Consider the following 15,631-nt stretch of genomic DNA (forward strand, 5'->3'; position numbering starts at 1 on the left):
AGTTGAGGTGGCTCGGGCATCTATACCGGATGCCTCCTGGACACCTTCCTCGGGAGGTGTTCCAGGCACGTCCCACTGGGAGGAGGTCCAGGGGACGACCCAGGACACGCTGGAGGGACTATGTCTCTCGGCTGGCCTGGGAACACCTTGGGCTTCCCCCGGAGGAGCTGGAGGAAGTGTCTGGGGAGAGGGACGTCTGGGTGCCTCTATTGAGTCTGCTGCTCCCGGTGCCAGATGAAGCAGAAGGTGTTGAGTACAAGTACGAGAAATTTTGAAAACAATGCACCATTTTCTCCAACTTCACAGTTATGCTGTAGTTTGTGTTGGTCCATCACACAATATTCCAATAAAACATATTGGGATTTGCTGTTGCAAAAAGACAAACAGTGAAAATGTTCATTGAGCATTTCACAAGGCACTGTGAGTAATGTAGCCCTTTTAGCATCACTCTGTTAGAAAAAATACAGTTTCATGTTTAGATTTTTTTTTATTTTTAGATTTAGCTAAATAAATGGAATCAGATTGTGTCTTTGTGATAGGCTGCTGGTTAAAAGTGCCTGAAGATCCAGTTTAAAATTGGTTTCTGGGTCATTATTTAGGTTTAAGAGCCTCTATACCTGAAGGCTTCATAGGTCAGCGCTAAAAGACATAAAAACACTTTTCTTTGAAAATGGTTGTCTGTGGAAGAACAAAAAACAACCAAATGAATAAAAACCTTTAAGAGATCCACTGGAGGTTTATTGATCCAGGTCAAAAAACAGTCAATCTGCTTGGGAATAACATTTAAAAAAAATAATTAACTAATTTGTCCAGAATGAAAAGCTGAGGTTTGCCTAAAATCAACCTATTCTGAGATCATTAAATTATTCATATAAACATAAAATTATCATAATGATTAGGAAATGCCCTTTAACCCTGATGCTGATCATTATTAACAGAATAATAGTAATCAGGCACACACTGAACAGAATTACTGAATGCTGCTGGTCTATAAAGAAACACTGATTAAGTTCCAGCTAGAAGTTTGTTTCTGTGACATTTTTTATTTATTTCTGTCCTTTACATTCATGTCTTTTCTTACATTCATGTCTTTTCTTACATGCGTTTCTTCTACGCTCTGGCCATTTCAATGTGTGCAGAGATGAGAAAATATCTGCTTCTCTGCACACTCTTTCTATTTACCAGATATCTGTGGCCGTCTGTCTGCTGGTGCCTGCAAACTGTACACAGCTGTTTGCTTCCTGTTTTGTATCTTTAATAAAATGCTTCTTATTCTCTTCTTTGGTCTCTTCAGTGAGGGAAAAATATCTTTTTAAAATTCTTTCTGCGTAACGTAGAAAAAGAACTAAAGGCTTCAGGTTGTCTGCTTTGTTTTTTTCCCTTACTCAGCCTTCACATGCTTTTGTTACAATCCTGCATGTAAAAAAGTGCTGATGCTTCAGTTCAACAGCATCCGGAGCAGATTTTCAAGTGGATGAAAATTCCTGCTTCCCACTTGTTCCCTTTTTCCAGCTGCAGACACAAAACGTTTGGCCTAAAGTTTCTACCTTTGCAGAGGAGAACTGGGAGCTGAATAGATTTAGCTCACCACGCTCTGAGCAGTTTGCATCCACTGCTCATGAGCATGAATGTCCTAATAATTTTAGGCTTTCAGTTATTTCGTTAAAACGTTATGCAGCATACAGCTACAAGGATTTTTTTAATACAGTAATTTGGGAAAATGACATTGAATTTATTGTGGATTTTCTCTAATCCACACAGGATCGGATTGATACATACAGGCTCAAATATATGCACACATCCTACTAATATTTGCTTAAAGGTCTTTTGGCAAGTTGAACCTTCCCCACATACTTTTGCAGCCATCAAGAAGCTTCCGGCATCATTGTGGTTGGATTTTGGGCCGCTCTTGGTGGAACAGTCTGGCACAGACTATCTTTTAGGCATAGTGCGCACATCTTTACTAGGGTTGAGTTTAGGGGTCATTCCAGAAACTGAATTCATCCAGTTCAAACCAGTTTGGATGTGTGTTATGGGTCATTGTTCTGCTGGAACATCCAAGTTTATATTTCAACCATCCCGCTTCTGATGGGAGGTGAAGTGGTGAGATGCACCAGTACAACTGCCAGGTGAACAGCCCCACAGCATGATGCCCTCACTTCCATGCTTCACAGCTGGGACAGTGTTATTTAGATATTACTCCTTCGCACAAACTTCTTGTCAGTGTGGCCTAACAGCTCAAAGCTGGTCATCAAATTCTTCTCAAGTTCGAAGGTGTTCGTTCTGTAACTGGGGCTGCTTTCTTTGTCAGCATCATGTTAAACTGGTTTCCCTTTGGACAGTGACTCCAGTGTTCCAGCACTTTCCACTTTCCACTGGCTAAACAGGCATTTTTCCTTAACATCCCAACCAATTCCTTTTTATCTGAGGGAACAGTTTGGGTCAGATGGCTGAAACTTGAATGTAGTATTCAAGTTTTTTTCAGTTTGTGGTTTGACCCTTGACCTCAACCCTGTTGAATATTGATTTTCAACAAGTCCATGCCGGGAAACTAGCCAATTTAAATGAACTCTAAAGATCTGAGTGGTCAAAGATCCAGCCGGAATGATGCCAGAAGCTTGTTAAATGATACATAAAGTTTGTGGTTAAAGTTTAACTTGTTAGAGACGTTGGACCAAATATTAATGGGGTGAACGTATTTATTTGAGCCTTTTTGTTTCATGTAGTTTAGAGAAAATCCACAAAAAGTTCTAACAGGTTGAGACAGATCTTGTTTTTAAAATAGTTACTGCTGAATGTTGCATATTTATTCCACCCTGTAAAAAGAACTGGTAAATAAATTATTAACAGGCATTCTTATCAATAAAGTGTCAACTCCTAACACTAGAACTGTAAGAAGTTGAAACAAGTACAAATGTTCTCCCAGTTAATTGCCTTCAGATGAAGAAAAATCACACAAAGGACATTCAACGCAGTCACGTTGCTGCTTCTACTTCTTTTCTTGTCTTTGTTTTTAAGCTTTGATTTTTATTCCTTCTAGTCAATAAACGAACAAAAAGTGTTTCTTCATGAAACAAAAAAGTGGAAAATTGCATTCAAAGGCGCCAACTCCATATTTAGCCTAAGCATATAAATTATTCAGGCTGAACCAGCGTCTGGTTATCAGTCTCGTGCTAAAGCTTAAGGATCAGATTGAAGTAAACAGCAGAAAGAAAGCATTGCCTCAGAGTTTCAAAATGTTTCAGATCTGCAACAACAGCATGGTTTAATAGAGGAAAAAAAAATATTCCTGTTTGAGTCAATAGTTTATATAACAAGGTCTTTGGTCGGGGGGAATGTGTTGATTTGAATTTATAATTATGCTGCAAAATATCAGTGTTTTTATGCTTCACCTGCTATAATCAGGGATGTAGCTACCATTGAGGACACTGAGGTCCGGACCTTGCAGGGAGTCAGTGGGACGGCCCAGCAAAGGAACAACATTATTGCAACCCTGAAATGCATTGATGAGGACGGATGTTTTCAGTTTGTTGATGTGTTTCTGGGTTAAACTTAACTTTATCACAACCCAGTTAAATCGGTGATTTTGCGTCTAGGTTTGAACATTCTGGCTGTTATTCCATGCATGGCACCAGCACAACTGACAGTAAAACATCCCCATTGTCATTGTCTGAAGTTTTTGTGGACCAAAGTGCAGAGGCAGGCAAGGAGACGGCAGGGCGAGTAGAACAATGATTCATTAAGAAAACTCCGGCTAAACAGAAAGCAGGCAGGCAGGGTGTAACAGAGAGTTTACAGGAGTACAGGTCTGATAGAGTACGAGAAACAATTGGGAAGTTGACGCAACAAACCAATGGGGAACAAAGAAAACAGACCAACTAATATACAGAGGGAAATGAGTGTGGAACCATAGACAAGTAATCAATGGAACTAGGGACAGGTGTGACATGGCTAGCAGGGAGGCTGAAGGACAGGTGAAACTAATACAAAACTAAACAGGAGTCTAAAACAAAAACACCCAAAGGGGAAAAAACTGGAGTGCATGAATGAGACCAAAACAAGCCTAAAAGGGCAGAGCTAAAATCCAAACTTGGAAAATCCAGGAGGCCGCAACGAAGGAGCAGGTGATCAGAAAGCCGGCGACAAAGAAGATGATGGTCTGGAAGCCGGCGTCGAAGGAGCTGTCTGTCAGGAGGCCGGCGGCGAACAAGCAGTAACCCGAATGACCAGTGAGTATTAAACAGAGTAGAGGACCCTTGGTCAGGAGGTTGGCCGAGCAGAGTAGACGACCCTCGGAGCAGGAGGTCTGGATGTCGGCCGTGGAGCGTAGAGGACCCTCCCTCGGTGGAACCCCGGAGGCTTGGAGTCAGGCTTGGAGTCAGGCTGAGAGTCTGACGGCTAAGAGGCTGATGGCTGAAATCTGACGGCTGAGAGTCTGACAATTGAAGGTCTGGGTCCAAGTCGAGTCTAAAGTCAGTTAAAAAGTTAGGTTGTGGATCTTGAGCCTTGGAGTCGGCTTGTAAGTCGGGAGCCTTAGGCAAAACATCAGTCAGGCCTGTAACACAGTCAGCCAAGCCTGGAACAAAGTCAGTCAGGCCTGGAGTCAGGATCAGAGGCTGTTCACCCTCTGACCTCTCTGGAACAGGAAATAGAGACGGTTCGTCCTTGAACCCCTGTGGAACAGGCAGTAGAGGCGGTCCATCCTTGGACCCCTCATGAAACTTAGGAATTAGGATCTGAGGTGGTCCGTCCTCGGACCCCTCAGGAAACTTAGCAACTTGGCTCGGAGGCAGTCCACCCTAGGTGACGCTAATTCTCAAAAAACATAACCCTCACATCAACTGGGCAGAAAGCCGAGTAGAATCCTGGTCCACTAACTGTCTTTCTTCTTTTCTACAGTCAGCAGTAGCATCACTCCCCTCTGAGTCAGGTCCCGCAGAAAATGAGATTTCCGATCTCTCTGACATCCCTCCAGAGTACCATGATCTCAGGTTAGTTTTTAGTAAATCCAAGGCCTTGTCATTGCCCCCGCAGAGACCCTATGACTGTGCAATAGATTTGCTTCCCGGTGCCCCCCTGCCTTCCAGTAGGCTCTATCACATCTCTGGACCAGAAAGAAAGGTTATGGAGGACTATATTAATGAGTCTCTGGTGACTGGGTTAATTTGCCCCTCTTCATCTCCACTCGGAGCTGGGTTTTTCTTTGTGGAAAAGAAAGATGGTTCACTCCGCCCTTGTATCGACTATAGGGGGTTAAACCAAATTACAGTAAAAAACAAATACCCTCTCCCTCTCCTTTCCTCTGCCTTTAAACCTGTTCACGGTTCCACTATCTTTTCCAAGTTAGATCTCCGTAACGCCTACCATCTAGTTAAGATCCACCAGGGGGATGAGTGGAAGACCGCCTTGAAGACCCCGTTAGGCAATTTTGAATACCTTGTCATGCCTTTTGGTCTAAGTAACGCACCAGCAGTATTTCAGTCCCTAATCAACGATGTTCTTAGGGATTTTTTGAATGTTTTTGTTTTTGTCTACCTTGATGATATCTTGATCTACTCCAAGGACATTAAAGAGCACACCCGTCACGTCCGTCTAGTTCTTCAAAGACTGTTGGAGAATAGACTGTTTCTAAAAGCCGAGAAATGTGAGTTCCATAAAACATCTATCACATTCTTGGGATACATCCTGGAGGGTGGACAGGTTCGCTCGGACCCTGAGAAGATCAAGGCAGTACTGGAGTGGCCTGTTCCGGACTCCCGCAAGCAGCTTCAGCGGTTCCTTGGATTTGCGAACTTATATTGGCGATTCATTAAGAACTTCAGTTTGATAGCCGCACCACTCACCACCTTAACCTCCACTAACATTGTGTTCACCTGGACACCAGAGGCTGACAAGGCGTTTCGGACATTAAAAGAGAGGTTTTCTCAGACTCCCATACTGGTTCATCCTGATTCCTCCAGACAGTTTATTTTGGAGGTTGACGCCTCTCATACAGGTGTTGGTGCATTACTTTCTCAGCAGTCTCCCACGGATGGAAAGCTCCACCCATGTGCCTTCTTTTCCCGTTGGCTAACAAACACTGAGCAGAATTACGACGTGGGAGATAGAGAGCTGCTCGCCATTAAGTTAGCTCTCGAAGAGTGAAGACATTGGCTGAAGGGTGCAAAACACCCCATTTTAGTGTGGACCGATCACAGAAATCTGGCCTACTTGCAATCAGCCAAAAGACTGAACCCATGCCAATCACGTTGGTCACTGTTTTTCTCTCGTTTTGATCTCGCTATTTCTTACAGACCTGGCTCCAAGAACCACAAGCCGGATGCTGTTTCCCGGCTTCATTCACCTGACTCTACCGTGAAAGAAGCGGAACCCATTGTGCCATCCCATTGGACATTTGGAGCTTTAGTTTGGGAGGTGGGGGACCATATAAACAATGCCCAATGTAGCGAGCCGGACCCAGGTACAGGTCCTCCCAACAGGAAGAATGTTCCTACGTCTGTTAGGTTTAGGCTTATCCGTTGGATTCATACTGCTAAATTCTTATCCAGGGTTTAGCAGAACCATCTCACTCATTTCCAGGCAGTTTTGGTGGCCATCCCTTCACAAGGATGTTAAAGAGTATGTGCAGGCCTGTTCAGTCTGTGCCAGACAAAAATCGGGCAATCAGCCTCCCTATGGGTTACTCCAGCCTCTCAGTACGCCCAAACGCCCTTGGTCTCACATAGCACTTGATTTTGTAACTGGTTTACCTATTTCTAAGGGTAATACGGTCATCCTTACAATTGTTGACCATTTTTCTAAGTCCTGGCACCTTGTACCACTGAAACAACTTCCATCTGCTTTCCAAACTGCCCAGCTGTTGGTTCAGCATGTTTTTCGCCTTCATGGTATACCTCAGGACATTTTGTCAGATCAAGGCCCCCAATTTATCTCTCGTGTTTGGAAACAGTTTTGTTTGGCCCTTGGAGCCAAGGCTTCCCTGACGTCTGGATACCACCCCCAATCTAATGGACAGACAGAATGCATGAACCAACAGATGGAGTCCATCATCAGATGCATGCCCGCATCTGAACCTCTTGATTGGTGTATCTATCTCCCCTGGGTCGAATATGCAGTCAACTCTCAAATCTCATCTGCAACTGGCCTCTCTCCCTTTGGGGTTTCTATTGGTTATCAACCTCCCCTATTCCCCGCAGATGAAAAGTACATAGCCGTAGCATCCGTTCGGCACCACATACGCCGTTGTAAATGGATCTGGGAAAATGCTACCAGAGCTCTCCTTCGTACAGCGGACCAAAACAAGAAGTACGCTGACCGTAGGCGGCGGCCTGCTCCGGCGTACCGGCCTGGCTAAAAGGCTATGTCCAAGAAATTGTGTCCTCGCTTCATTGGTCCCTACACTATCGACTCAGTCATCAGTCCCTCTGCTCTTCGTCTGCGCCTGCCTTCCAGCCTACGTATCCATCCTGTGTTTCATGTCTCTCAAGTCAAACCTTTCATTTCCAGCACTTCTTGCCCCCCGGCCGAACTCCCACCACCCACCCTGGACCTGTCGGGGCACCCTGTCTGGACGGTCCGACAGATCATCGACTCCCGTCGACGAGGTCGCGGATGGCATTATCTCGTTGACTGGGAGGGGTATGGTCTGGAGGATCATTCTTGGGTGCCCCGGTCGTTTATCTGTGATCCATCATTGATCTCAGACTTTGTTTCTTCTCGTCCTTCTACATCTTAAGGACCGCCAGGTGGCGGTCGTTGAGGGGGGGGGGGACCCTTTCCACCCTCCTCCATGCACTGCACCAACTTCAGAAACTCTTGGACCAGCTAACCATCCTGGCACACCAGTATTCACCATCCTCACTCTCACGGGTAAACAACCCTTTGGTTTCTCCACCCCCTCTGGCAGATCTCCCCATTTATCCAGTAAGACAGAATTATTATTTAAGAATTCAGATCCTGAGTTACTCCTTGTTTACCGTTCTGTTTATTTTACAGTTGGTATCCCGGTTCCAGTTCCCTGCACATTTCCTTACATTGTACATAAACTCATTACCGTTAAACTCAGTCTCCTGAATTGCTTTCTGCATGTGGGTCAAAACTGTTCGAAACATTATGACAAACTCTTTTTCTGAAAGAAGTCAAATCTATTACTAACTACAAATGTACTTTTGGAGTGCAACATATTTGAATTTATAGTTTTCTACTGGGATTCATGGCCTGTTCCTGGACCTTATTCTGGTGTCATTGTTCCCACACTCAGCCTCGCAGCTGCTGATGAAGGCCGTGTGATAAAAAGTAACTTCAGCATAACAAACAGTCTGTATCTGTTGTTGAAGGGGAGTGTGACCAGGGGTGAGCTCTGATTTCTGCTTCCTTTTAAAAACACACACACACACACACACACACACACAGTGTAATGTCTGTGCATGCAGATCCTGGGTGGAGAGGTTGGATCAAAGACTCAGGTTTTCTCTGTTGTTTTTTAGTTTTACAGGGCCTGAGGAAAATGAAGCACAGAACAAAACACTCTTAACTTTGTTTAATGTGGTATCACATTTTTTTGAAAACTATGAGAAGCATCATCTAAAATTTTCTAGAAGGCACAGATTTAATATTTAGACATAGATTTGCACATAAATTGCTAGATTTAGACTGAAGCATTTGTTTAAAATGAACAGTTTCTTGTAGCCCAAACATGTCAGGGACCCGAAAAAATGCACTATATTGCCAAAAGTATTTGTCTGCAATAGCCATTTTTAACTATTCTGTAAACATCTTCCACAAGGTTTAGGTTTACGTTCATAGTTAGAGAAAAATAACAAGAAGAGCAGCCTCTGCTCTAATTCATCCCAAAGGTGTTCAAGGAGGTTGAGGTTGCAGGCTCTCCACACCAAATCATGGGGTGATTGGAACATCTGAATTCATTGATTTGATTGTGTGACCCAATACGTTTGGCATCATAGCGTACATAATGATCTCACAGCATAGATTTTATTAATTTATTTAAAGTATTGAATCTATTTTATGTGTTTTTGAACCAGCTTAAAATAACGAAAAGATAATCTTGCAGGCAATCCCTATTGACAAGGCAGGAATATAAGATGGTTCCACCATCTTGGCTGCACTCCTGAAATGCAACTTTAAAAAGCAGCATTTTTGCTGCAAGAATGTATTCAGTGATGAAAAGAGACAAGAAGAGAAGTTTATTCTGTTTTAAAGTGCTTTGCAGAATTTTGAGTAGTCTAGAACGCTACAGCTAGCTGCTACAGGAAGTGAGAAAAGCTGCAGTTTAACCCTTCCAGGAACTGTTTATTTGAAATTTGTAGGAATATTTATCATAATTTTACCTATGGCCCCCAACCCTCTGAAATTCTGTCTGGATGAAAGAACAGGAAATTATGAAAAAGGACCACACCATTTATAAAGTGAAAAAGAACATTTAAACAGGAAACAGATGCAAAATTACCCCAAAAGGACTAAAATGCACAAATACACAAAAAGCAAGAAGGAAAAACAATAAACACAGACTGTCCAACAGCAGGCCTGTCAAACCGGCAAGAAATGAGACAAAACAACAGATCCAAAGACACAAAACCCATTTGTGATTTCAGGGTTGGTTTTTGATCCTATGGAAAGCTGTGTGTGTGTGTGTGGGGTGTGGGGGGTCTCCAGGCACCTATTGTCTGAATATCTGTTTGCTCATCTGTACAGAGTCTGTTCAAGTCAAATAAACACAAACAGAACAAAAAGAACAGTTCACCTGGAACACAGAGGCACAGCAAAGAATGTTTATTTTCTACATGAACATGTATCAAAGCTGTAACTGGGGACATTTGACCTTTGACTTTTGACCATTACAGAACTTTAAAAGACTGACAGATTTGGCCTTCTTCCTTTGACTCAAATAAAGAGGATTTCCCTTCCAAGAAGTAGTCAATAACGTATTTATTAAAATGTGTCTAACAAAAAACTTTTATTTCAGAAAGTGTAATGCATGTCGCTTTCTCGATACATGTTCCTAATCAGGCAGAGAAGATAATCCAATGACCATGCAATCACCTGTCCATCTGTCTTCGGTGAGTGAATAAATCTCAGCTCAATAGATTAACAGCCAAATTGTACGGTCCAAATCTTCTGAGTATAATAAAAATATTTGTCCCTATACATATCGACAAGGATCACCAAAATACACCCGACAAGAGCTGATATGACAGTAGAATGTAACATGGTAGCGTATTGAATAATTATGTAATAACGGCTGATCAGTGACCTAGAAATCAGACTTATTGACATCTGAAAATTAAATACTTAAGAATAAAATACAATTTCCTACATGAACATAGATGCTGAAAAGAGGGCTATAGACGCAACGCAAATTGAGAGAAAAGTTTTGACTTTTCAACTCCAGTGAAATTCGCTTCGCATCCATCGCAGATTTCATTTCACTTCCTTTGCTGTATTTGCCCTAATCGCATCGCGTTCTTCTCATTGCTTCGCTCCTGAACGCACCTCTACATAGGGATAACATGTAAATCACTCGCTCTTGTCACTTCATTTGCGGTCGGTCTGTACGCACCACTAGAAAAACCTCCTTATTTTTCACTGGAGCTGTTTTAAGATGGTAAAGATCCTTGTCTCGGACCCCTTCCAACCAAACTGTTTGCTTCCAGCTCTGGGAAAAACTAATGTGTATGATACAAACTGAAGATGCTAAGAAGGTTTTCAACTGCAGGTTAGATATTATCTTCCTCTAACATCTCAACAGAACCGGAATCAACTCGTCTGAAAGCTTTAGAAGCTGTTTAAGCATATGTAGTTAGTTTTTTCCCACTTTTGGTTATTTTAATGATCTGCACAATTTTCCAAGCATTTAATTTATACAAATTTTTTATAATCTTTATGTTGTTATTTTGATAAACTCATTTTATGTTGTGTCTTTGTATGCATGTTCAAGGTGACATTTATGTTAGCCTTTAGAGGTTTCTAGTCCCATCGGTAAATTTTGTTTCTCATTATAATTTTTATGGTTTTATTGTGCAAATGAACTGAACTAAAAACTAACAAGTAAACAATGAAATGTGGTTGAAACCAGGGACTCAGGATAAATCTCTTTGATTTAAAAGTGGTAAAGAATTACAATCCCAAACCAAACAATCACTGATCCCAGCTTCTCAATCTGGTCACGGCGTGTAAATTGTGTTATTGTGTTCCTGCTCTGTTAGATGTGTGCATCATTTACAAAAACGATCATCACAGGGACAGTGATTTCCTCTCCTGTTGGGGTATCAGCATCGATGCTCATCTCATCACCTGAGACCTTTAATCCCTTCCTGCAGCATCAGTCACGATTAGATGTTCAGACTAACAGGCCTGATGCTGAGGGCTGCACTGACGCAACAGTGCTGAGTCACGACAGTGTGTGTGTGTGTGTGTGTGTGTGTGTGGACGCATGTTTGATCCAGCCTGTGATCCAGCCCAGGAGCCAGAGTCAAACATTTCCATGACACATGTTAGATTTTCAAGAATTATCTTGAAGAAAGGTAGCTTTCTTTCAGGAAGCCATTTTGATTTTAAAAAGAGTTTGGCTCCAGCTTCCTCCTGCCACATGTCGGTGTGCCCATGGGCAAGGCACTTAACCTCAAGCAGGCAACTGGCCAGCATATGGGGGTATGAATGTTTGTGAGCGTAATTGTGCGAATGTAGCTCTAGCGTAGAGTGGTTGGTATGGCTGGAATAACACTAAATAAAATTTAGTCCATTTAACTTTATAAAGGTTATTTTTAAAAAGGTTCTAATCTGACAAACGAGCCTCATTAGAGCGCAGAGAAAAATATGTTTCTACTGCCTGAATTTATTATGAAATGTTATTTATTTTAATGCATTATCAAAATTTTTTCTTTGAAATACCAAAATTTGCCTTTAAGCAGACATTTTGTTCTGTTTGATGACATCCATCTATCGAATCCATTAAGATTCCAGCAAAGATCTGCTTCCTGGCAGATAAATCAGCCACTCTGTGCCACGGTTTCAACTAACAGCTCCATTGCAAATCAGCTTGTTGGAAATAAAATCCTGTCTTCTTGTTAGGCTCTGTGCAAAGAAGGACCCCGGAATGCAGACTAGCAGGCAGTATGACGGTAAGTGAAAAATGATTTAATTAACAAAAAACTCACCACAGAAGAGGCAAGAACAAAACAGGCAGACGAGGCAAGCAAGACAGGCATGGCGTGATTGAGAAAACAAGACATGAGCATGATCCAGAAAATGTTTCTGCGCCGAATGACAGAACAGGTGTGTATTTATGGAGTGTGACCAGGTGAAACAAGAAGACAGATTAACTAGGTGCAGGTGAACCGAATAAAGTTGATTGACAGGACAAAACGTGGCTTGAGCAGAACAGAAATCCAAGGATACAAACTAATAAAAATACAACTAGAAAAACATTAAACTAAAGCATAACCAGGAAAATAATAAACAGAAGAACGATTCAAAACCTTAACTGTGAAACAGACCAACAAAACCCAACACAACACTGGTTCACTATTGAGTAAGATGTCTGTTTATCACTAAATGGTCACTAAACTGGATTAGATATAAGTACTGACAATGAGTATAAAATCTGCCAAAAGCCAAGAGATCACCAGAGGTACAAGAATCAAGCTGATCAGCAGCTATCAATAAACAATCCAGCTTGAACGGGAATTTGGATTAAAAAGTAAAAACAGAAAAAAAAGACAGGAGATGTCCTTAAAATAACCCCTCAGTTGCTTGGGCCTCACATGATGTCACCAGAGGCATGCGTGTGTGGGAGCTTGTTTTTAGAGGGGTAGATGTTATCTCCACTAAATACAAATTTTCACAAAAAAATACCAAAAACAAATAGAAAAGATAATGTGAAATATGCTGCGGCAGGTGACTTTATCTAAAGCGAGTTTGATAGAGTGTACACACAAGCCTGGCTGGTGGCTTTAAGACTTTTGCACAATGCTGTATTTGAGCCTACAAAGCAAAGGCAAATCCAAACTTACAGAGACCCAAAAACACTGTAGCGAGTACAGCTGAAGGAAATAACTTTCCTCCTTGTCTGACCTTTACTCGGTCAGTTGTGAATGACCCTGCAGGAAAACGGCAGAGCTGATTAGTCGGGAGTGTGTGAAGCGTCATGTGCTGTGTGTGTTAGCAGTCAGCTGATGAGGGCTTGTTTGTGTGCATGCTGGGAAGGAAATTGAATATTGCAACATGCTGACAGAAGGATGGAAAGAGCTGACTGTCACATCCAGAAAGGTGAAAACTTATTTTATTTTAAATCTCCACGAAGAGATATGAACTAATATGAAATAATTAGAGCTGATGGTGAAGAAAGACTTTTAATGCATCCAGAACAGGTACATCTATTTAACAATGACTGATCACTTTTATATTGTTTTGGTGTGAAACATTATCTCTGTAAGTGTCAGGCAACAAATTAAGTCCAAACCCTGTATAGCAATATCCGTGACAGGTAAAGAACTCAATGCTGCGCTCTTCTGGTCATTGTGTGAAACTATGGGGTAAGAACGCTGTCAAAAACAATGTGTATGTAAAGACGGAAATGTGTGCATATTAGTCAATAGTTGTGCATAAGTAAAATCCAAAAGAGGTTTTGTATATTTTCTCTGTAAGAATACAAAATAAAATGTTACAGCTTCAAGAAATTACAAACACAAAGTTCAAGTTTACAGTTGTGGTTTATTTTTTATGAATACAATATGCTATAACAGTTTGTGAGTACGATTTATTTTCTATGAGAATACGAATTTACATCAGGGACTTGGTGTCACGTGATCTCAGGCTGGTTAGTGGAGCACAGTTAGTCGATTCGCGTTGCGCATGCGCTGTCACACTCACCGCCATTAAACGTAGTGCCAGAATGGGAGATAATTCAGTCTAAAAGGAATATTAGGAACAGTGGGGAGATAGGGAGGAAATCAAGAGTATCATAAATAAAGCATTGTTCTTATTTTTATGAAATACAAAACTAAAACATAGAATATAGTGGGTGGAGTTATACAATGATGTACAGTAGGTGGCGGTATGCACCTCTGAATTTGTTGCGAACCGCCAGCAGAAGAAGAGAAGAAGCAGCAGCACTAGCGCCAAGATGACGGACCAAGAAACTACGGTACAAAGCCAGGTAATGTTAAAAAGTTTATATATGTCTTAATGTCGTTAATATATGCTCTTGGTCCTTATTTACTGGCGGTGAGGAGTGTGACAGCGCATGCGCAACGCGAATCGACTAACTCTGTGCTCCACTAACCTGCCTGAGATCACGTGACACCAAGTCGCTGATGTAAATTCGTATTCTCATAGAAAAGAAATCGTACTCACAAACTGTTGTAGCATATTGTATTCATAAAGAATAAACCACAAGTGTAAACTTGAACTTTGTGTTTGTAATTTCTTGAAGCTGTAACATTTTATTTTGTATTCTTATAGAGAAAATATACAATACCTCTTTTGGATTTTACTTATGCACAACTATTGACACAACGATTTCCGTCTTTACATACACATTGTTTTTGACAGCGTTCTTACCCCATATTTATGTTCTTACCCCATATTACCCCATATGAAACCCTCAAACTATTGTCACAAGCCAAAAAACATCCCAGAACTGTGATTGATCCTATTTGTTGGCCCACTGTCTCTATAAACCAGGCTAAATTAGGAGAATTATTCAGATTAGTTCAATAAAATGCTCTGAAACCTAATTGAAATATTGGGTTTAAGTTTTTGTCTCGCTGTGAAACAACATGATTGATGTTCCTAATCTACAAGTAATCAGTAAGGTTTTCTTTTGCTGTGTCAGATACCGTATCAGGGTGACAAGACAATGTTTTTCTTATGGGTATCTGTCAGTTTCTCCCTGTAACATTCCACACTCACAGAAGATAAATGACCTCGTGTGTTAACCGATGTGTTTTTGTATCGGTCCTTGCCTGCTCACGTGGATTTGTTCTGGATTTCCTTAGAAAAACCTGTCACAGCTTCCAGAATCTACTTTAAGATAATCTTAAAGATTTCCTCTAAAATCCTGGTAAAATGTTTATTACTAAAGAAGACTATTACGACTATTACTATTTATTACGAAAGAAGAACTTTTGATAACCAAAACATGTCCTGAAAACGAGTGCATATTAAATAACAGTGTCGTGTCTAAATACGGAACTCCAACTATCAAATAGTTTCTGAAAGACCTGACACAGAACCTGGCAGATGCCTCATCCTTTGGTTGATGCCAATAGATGTTTGGAAAACACCTTCTAACCTTCAGGTTGGAGTTGAGTTTCTGCCTTAAGCAGACGACTTCAGGTATTCTAGTGTCTGTTCATGGTGGCAGGATGGATCAGAAGATGGAGAGATGTATCCAAGCTTTGTCCTCGGTAAGTTCCAATCTTGATCTGTTGTAATAAGACGTAGATCATAGCTGAAAGAGCAAGATCCTGAATATAAGCAGTTAAAAGGACTTTCATCCTTATAATAGCCTGGCTCTCCTTTGGAGCTAAGGAGAGGAGCTCCATCATCCAGGAGGAAGCTTGGAATAGAGCTGCTCCTCCTTTAAATCAAAAGGAGTCAGCTGAGCTGGTTT

The sequence above is a fragment of the Girardinichthys multiradiatus genome, chromosome 2 (genome assembly GCF_021462225.1).
Source record: "Girardinichthys multiradiatus isolate DD_20200921_A chromosome 2, DD_fGirMul_XY1, whole genome shotgun sequence".
In the NCBI taxonomy this organism is placed as follows: Eukaryota; Metazoa; Chordata; class Actinopteri; order Cyprinodontiformes; family Goodeidae; genus Girardinichthys; species Girardinichthys multiradiatus.